General features: G+C 43.0%; 1 long non-coding RNA gene across 1 annotated transcript; it reads left to right on the forward strand.

The window, feature by feature from the left end:
- Positions 1–464: 464 nt before the first annotated feature.
- Positions 465–4392, forward strand: LOC144583586 (uncharacterized). Its single transcript, XR_013537465.1, has 2 exons — positions 465–1817; positions 3908–4392. It is a non-coding gene; the product is annotated as an uncharacterized LOC144583586 (long non-coding RNA).
- The last annotated feature ends 1527 nt before the right edge of the window (positions 4393–5919 follow it).

Consider the following 5919-nt stretch of genomic DNA (forward strand, 5'->3'; position numbering starts at 1 on the left):
ACAGCCAGATGCCTTACTCACTAAGCTTTGTAGCTTTGATTAAATAGGGCAGATGAAATGTGCCCTCCAAATCTTGTTGAACAGCAGCTTCCAGCATTCCGCACCTTTAGTTGTGCTAGGTTTGACAGGACCTCCAGTACAACAACATTTAGACAGCTGCACTGTGTCTGCCTCAGCACCCGACAGACACTGTTGCCACATAGCATTGCCTTTCTATCACTGTGAACACATGAGCAAAAATGGGAAATCAAGGCTGGAAGCAGTAATGGTGATTCATGAGCCCTGGATCTATGGGGTCATGCAGAGTCATCCTCACCTGCCTTTCTCTCTAGTGGAAAAGTTCTAGACTAGCATGAGTTTTGAGTGTTTCATGATAGAAGAGCTGAAACCATGTATAAAAAGTAGGTAGATACCAGATCAAAAGTAGAGTTTGATTTCAGCAAAAAACAGGAAGATGAAGATTAAGAAACTTCCCTGAAGTTCCCACCAGTAAGGCCATTTTGGGGGGTGGGCTCATTTTTAGAATCAGAATTCAGCTAAGGAGAAAAATTCTACACCCCTTGGATACTTCCAGTGTGGAATACATTACAAAACTTTCCTGTCCCATTTCCACAAACGTAATGGGTGAATAATGACTTTTTTCATTTACAACCTCTTGCATGTTCACAGAGTTTTCACTCTCTTTTTCTTACTCAGAAAATCTGTTCAGGAGGGAAAGACAGATTAGTTGAACAGTGTCGTTTGAATACTAAAACTGCTCATTAAGATTCTGGCTAGACATGAGAGCTTCGTATTCCAAATCCTGGGGGATATGAAGCTCAGCCCCACAGGTGGCACAGTGGTTCATTCCCACCCACCCCAGAACCAGCCTGGTCCACTCACCGGACTCCTCACAGCGCACACATCCAACAGCAGCGACATCATGCCAATTGTGGATGTTGCCCCCCCCAACAGTGCACCACCTCTCCCCTCAGCTAACCACTCAGCAGTTGAACAGGAAGACTTGTCTTCCCGCCTTCTCGACGGAGTGGTCGGCTGTGAGAAGTAATGGGGCAGCGTTAGCAGGACAACGTCTACAATTGGCACAATGTCACCACTGTTGGACATGCATGCCATGAGTAGTCTGATGAGTAGACTGGGCCAGTTCTGGGGAGTAGGAATGGACCACCATGCATCTGTGGTGCCAAGTTTCACATTTGTATCCCCTGGGATACGAATATGAAGCTCCCATGCCTAATTTTGGCTAATGTAACTGTGAAAATCCTCCATGAAGAGCCAGACGATGTAAGAAAGAAAGAAAGAAAGAAAGAAAGAAAGAAAGAAAGAAAGAAAGAAAGAAAGAAAGAAAGAAAGAAAGAAAGAAAGAAAGAAAGAAAGAAAGAAAGAAAGAAAGACTCTGTTTTCAGTTGTTTTATGGAAACTGCCCGCCACATGAACTAAAATGATGAATAAGACTGAAGATATTATCTCATTCCTCAATATAAATATGCATAATCTCAGCTCAAAGAGGCTAGAATCTCGATCACATCTAGAAGGCTAACTAATGTACATTATATGATAACTTGTGACATGTGGGTACTAGTTCCAGAAACAAGTGAGTTCCTAGTAATTCGCTTTAGTTCCCTTTCCTTTTTCCAGCCCATTTGTCCCCTGCTCGCCCCTCCAGGAACTGTGTGGCCAACAATGTGTTTGAGCACATTGCAAAGCTCAGAATAGTTACTCTTTTTTTTTTTTGGACTGCAGTTTCCAGAATCTTCCAGCCGTCACAGCCAATGATCATACTGATTCAAGGATTCTTGGAGTTCCAGTTTAAAAGGGTAACTTTTTTTTCTGGTGTAGCAAGATATTATTTTATGCTTAACCCATGCTGAGCAGTGAGAGAATCTAGGATCATATCATCCAGGTTCCCTTTGTAAGGAGGTCACTGGAGACTTACTGGTATTTTGTAATCTTTGGATTTATTTCTAATATAATAGTTAAGCATAGGTGGAGACAGAGCTTAAGCCCTTCACTAGGCAGCCACATGCTCTGTCACATATCGAGTCTCCAGAAAGACAACCAAGCTTAGTTCTTTTTTTTTTAAACTCATCAGTGACTAAAACAGATGAGGTGGGAAGCTTAGGGATGACATAATATTCTCTTGGGGATAAATCTCCAAAGGTGCAAGTTCAACATGCAAACGAGATGCTCAAAAGGCTGTGAATGATGTTAGAGGATGATCATAACTCTTTAACAGCTCAGTTCCCCTTTCGCCAGTTTTAGCCTTTGCTCTGTCCTCATTTAACTAAGAAACTGTGATCTAACTGTTATGCCATTCCCACGACTGACAGGCATCACGACTGTTCACATGCCGGCGTGGGATTAACCATAAACACGTGCTTAAGGGCATCAAGGGAAAAAAGGGCACTACAGAAATTTTCCACAGCCGAATTTACCATGGCCCATATGGTGCAATACTGCAAATGGTACAGCCATGAAAAAAATTACACACACATATAATAATTACAAGAGCACTCAGAGAGTGTAGACCTCTGCCAAGGGTCATGAAATCAAATGGGGGGGGGGAATCCCCCCCCCAATAAATGAAAGCAGGGGAAACTTTGTATGCAGTGTGTGAAATTTCCTGGGCCAGCCTGACCCAGGAATTACCTGGTGTTTGCAGGCTCAGGCCCTGGCCTGTATAGCAGCTGCTGGGCCACATGAGTGGCCCACCTGGAAGCCTGGAGGTAAGGCCTATTGAAGGAGTGGGTCTCCCTCCTAGACTTTGCCTCAGCAATGCAAGTACAGTAGTAGTAGGCATCCTTCAGTCTCGAAAGACTATGGTAGCGTGCTCTGTATGGAGGACTTGGAACAGCGTCTGGTGTGGCTGAGGAGGCCAATTCAAGAGTTACAATCTCTTCCACACTGAAGACAAATCCAATCTGTCCCCTGTCCAGCTCCCTGGTTTTGCTTCCTTTGTGACTTCCTCTTTGCCTCGGCCTGCTGGACAAGGGTCTCTTCAAATTGGGAGAGGCCGTGATGCACTGCCTGCCTCCAGGCTGAACGATCAAATGTCAGAGTTTCCCATCTGTTGAGGTACAGTGGTGCCTCACTTAATGATTGCCCCGCATTACGATGAATCTGCTTTACAACGATCTTTTTGCGATCGCAAAACAATGGTCTAAATGGGGGAATTTTGCTTAGCGATGATTGGTCCCCTGCTTCGGGAACAGATTTTCACTTTACAACGATCAAAAGCAGCTGATCGTCGGGTTTTTAAAATGGCCACCGGGTGCTTAAAATGGCTCCCCGCTGTGCTTAGGGTCGGATTCCTTGCTGTGTAAAGGCAGTGAAAATGGCCACCGTATGGAGGATCTTTGCTGGATGGTGAGTTTTTACCCCATTGGAACGCATTGAACGGGTTTCAATGTGTTTCAATGGGGTTTTTAATTTCGCTTTACGATATTTTCACTTAACGGCGATTTTCCTGGAACAGATTATCGTCATTAAGCGAGGCACCACTGTATCTTCTGCTCTTGTGCTTTGGCCTGAGTGTGCAGCCTTGCTCAAGCCTTGTTCCTGCCTTGTTGTTCCTGCCTTGGCTGCCAGCCTTATTGTTCTGGCTCTGTTACTCTGTGTGGTGAATTGGGCCCTGATGCCCTTGCTGGGTGGCAAAAGGCCACCTAGTACCTTCCAGACTCTGACACTTGGTAAGTAAGCTGATTCCTTTTTTTATAACACTGACAACAAATAATGTAATTAATGTTTCAGAATTTTGTGGAAGTGCTTATGAAATGTTGTGTAACTCATGAAAATGGTGTTGCTTTTGACTAGGCACGCATTTTCTATTTTTTATTTATTGCATGGTGGTGGACTGGTGGTGATAACTGAATGTGTATTTCATTATGTCTATCAATTTACATGACAGATCCCACAGACCCCAAGAACCAAGATGAAATGTGTTCAGTTAAGTGATGCGCAAAAGCAAAAACTATCAAAAAAAAAAAAAAAGGAAACAAGAGAAGACTTTGGATTTAGAGTCCAAGACGGCAAAGGTGTGTGATTTCTTCACACAAATTCCACAACATGGTATACCTATTCCGGGTCAAAACCAATCTCCATCATCAGAAGTGGACACAAATACAGTAAATACCACTTTGATAACTTCAGAATCAAAACATGATGACATTAGAATCACTGAGGTGTCACAAGCAGGTTCATCTAACACATGCCTCATTACTGATCTCACTTTGCCTATAAATTCTCTTGAGACCTCTACTGCAAACATTGAATCAAGTTACTTTATAATACATTCTGGGGCTGAAATAATTGCTGAAAATGAAAGTTTATTAGACCATGGTGGGTGAAATTATTCTGTCTGCAAACGATGAAGTAAATTACAATTTAGCAAAGGATCCAGGGCTGTGGTTTGATTTCTCTGCTGATGATGTGGCTTATTGCTTGTGGACCCAGTGACTGTCAACACCACAATGGGCCATTTGACAAGTCTTACCGGCATTTCAGTAGTGCCAAACCATTAAGGTGTTGCTCGAATAAACTTTTTGTTGGGACAAAAGCTAATGGTGAGAAATACAGAAGAGAGTGGTTACTGTATTCACCATCAACAGGGTTAGTTTATTGTTTTGTTTGCAAACTGTACTTAAAAGATGGACAGCCTATTGAACGCTTTTTAACCTTTTTGGAAATGGAAGGCCATACTGGTGAGGAAATGGCAAATCAGGTGTTGCAGTACCTACATGAAATTTGGAGGCTAAATTTTTCAAAATGTAGGGGTCAGTTTTATGACAACGCTGCTAACATGTCTGGTTGTTATAAGGCAAGGGTCTCAAACATGCGGCCCGGGGGCCATTTGCGCCCCCCCGATGATAGTTTGTGGCCCTCGCCTTGCCTGCCCCCCCAAAGCGCCCACACATCCTCTGCTGTCAAGAATTAAAAAAGCCTTGCCTCGCTCGCCAGCTCTCTCCCAAGACAGCACCTGTTGCACCGTCCATCCAGAACTGCAGCCTGCCAGCCAGCCCACCTGTCTGTCGGCTAAGGAAACTCCTGGATGGCTTCCTCGGGCTCTTGCTCCGCTTGGCGGAAAATCTGATGCGGCCCAGCCTCACCCAGACTCTGCCTCTAGCGGCCCCCAGGTAAATTGAGTTTAAAACCCCTGTTATAAGGGGATGCAGCAAAAAAAATTAGAAACAAACAGGTTTGCTATATATGTGCCCTGTGCAGCTCATTCACTAAATTTGGTAGGCCGAAGTGCTGTTGACTGCTGTCAAGAGGCAGCTAATTTCTTCTCTACAGTGCAGTTACTCTATACCTTTTTTTTTTCAGTGTCAAGCAGCCTCTTAAAGGTTGTATTGGAAATGAAAATGTCTTAAAATCCCTCTCTGATACCAGATGGGAGGCACATGCTTTGGCAACAGCAGCAATTTTGAAATCTTTCCTTAAAATTTTAGAAGCATTAGAATATATAGCCAAAGACCAGTCACAAAAGGGAGGCACTAGAAGATAAGCAAATAATATTGTAGATAAGATGCAATTTGTTTTTATATTGAATGTTTAGAATGAGATTTTGCAGAATTTTCACAAAGTAAGCCAAGTTCTACAAAATGAGGATGTCAACTTGGAAACATGTGCAGATCTGTATGTATCATTAGCTGACCATCTGTGCACTTCATGAGATGAATTTGAAAGATATGAAGCAGCTGCAAAGGAAATGCTCCCAGATGTTGATTACAAGGTAGCTACAACTCACAAACATATCAGAAAGAAGGTGCCCAATGATGGAAATACACCAGAAGTATGTATATCTAAATGCCAGAGACAAATTCCACATCACCACCTTTTACACAATTGTTGACAAACTTGAAACTGAGATGAAAAGGAGATATATATAAAGAAATAGCAGAGAGATTTTCTTTTCTAAGT

This window comes from Pogona vitticeps, chromosome 6 (genome assembly GCF_051106095.1).
Source record: "Pogona vitticeps strain Pit_001003342236 chromosome 6, PviZW2.1, whole genome shotgun sequence".
Taxonomy (NCBI): domain Eukaryota; kingdom Metazoa; phylum Chordata; class Lepidosauria; order Squamata; family Agamidae; genus Pogona; species Pogona vitticeps.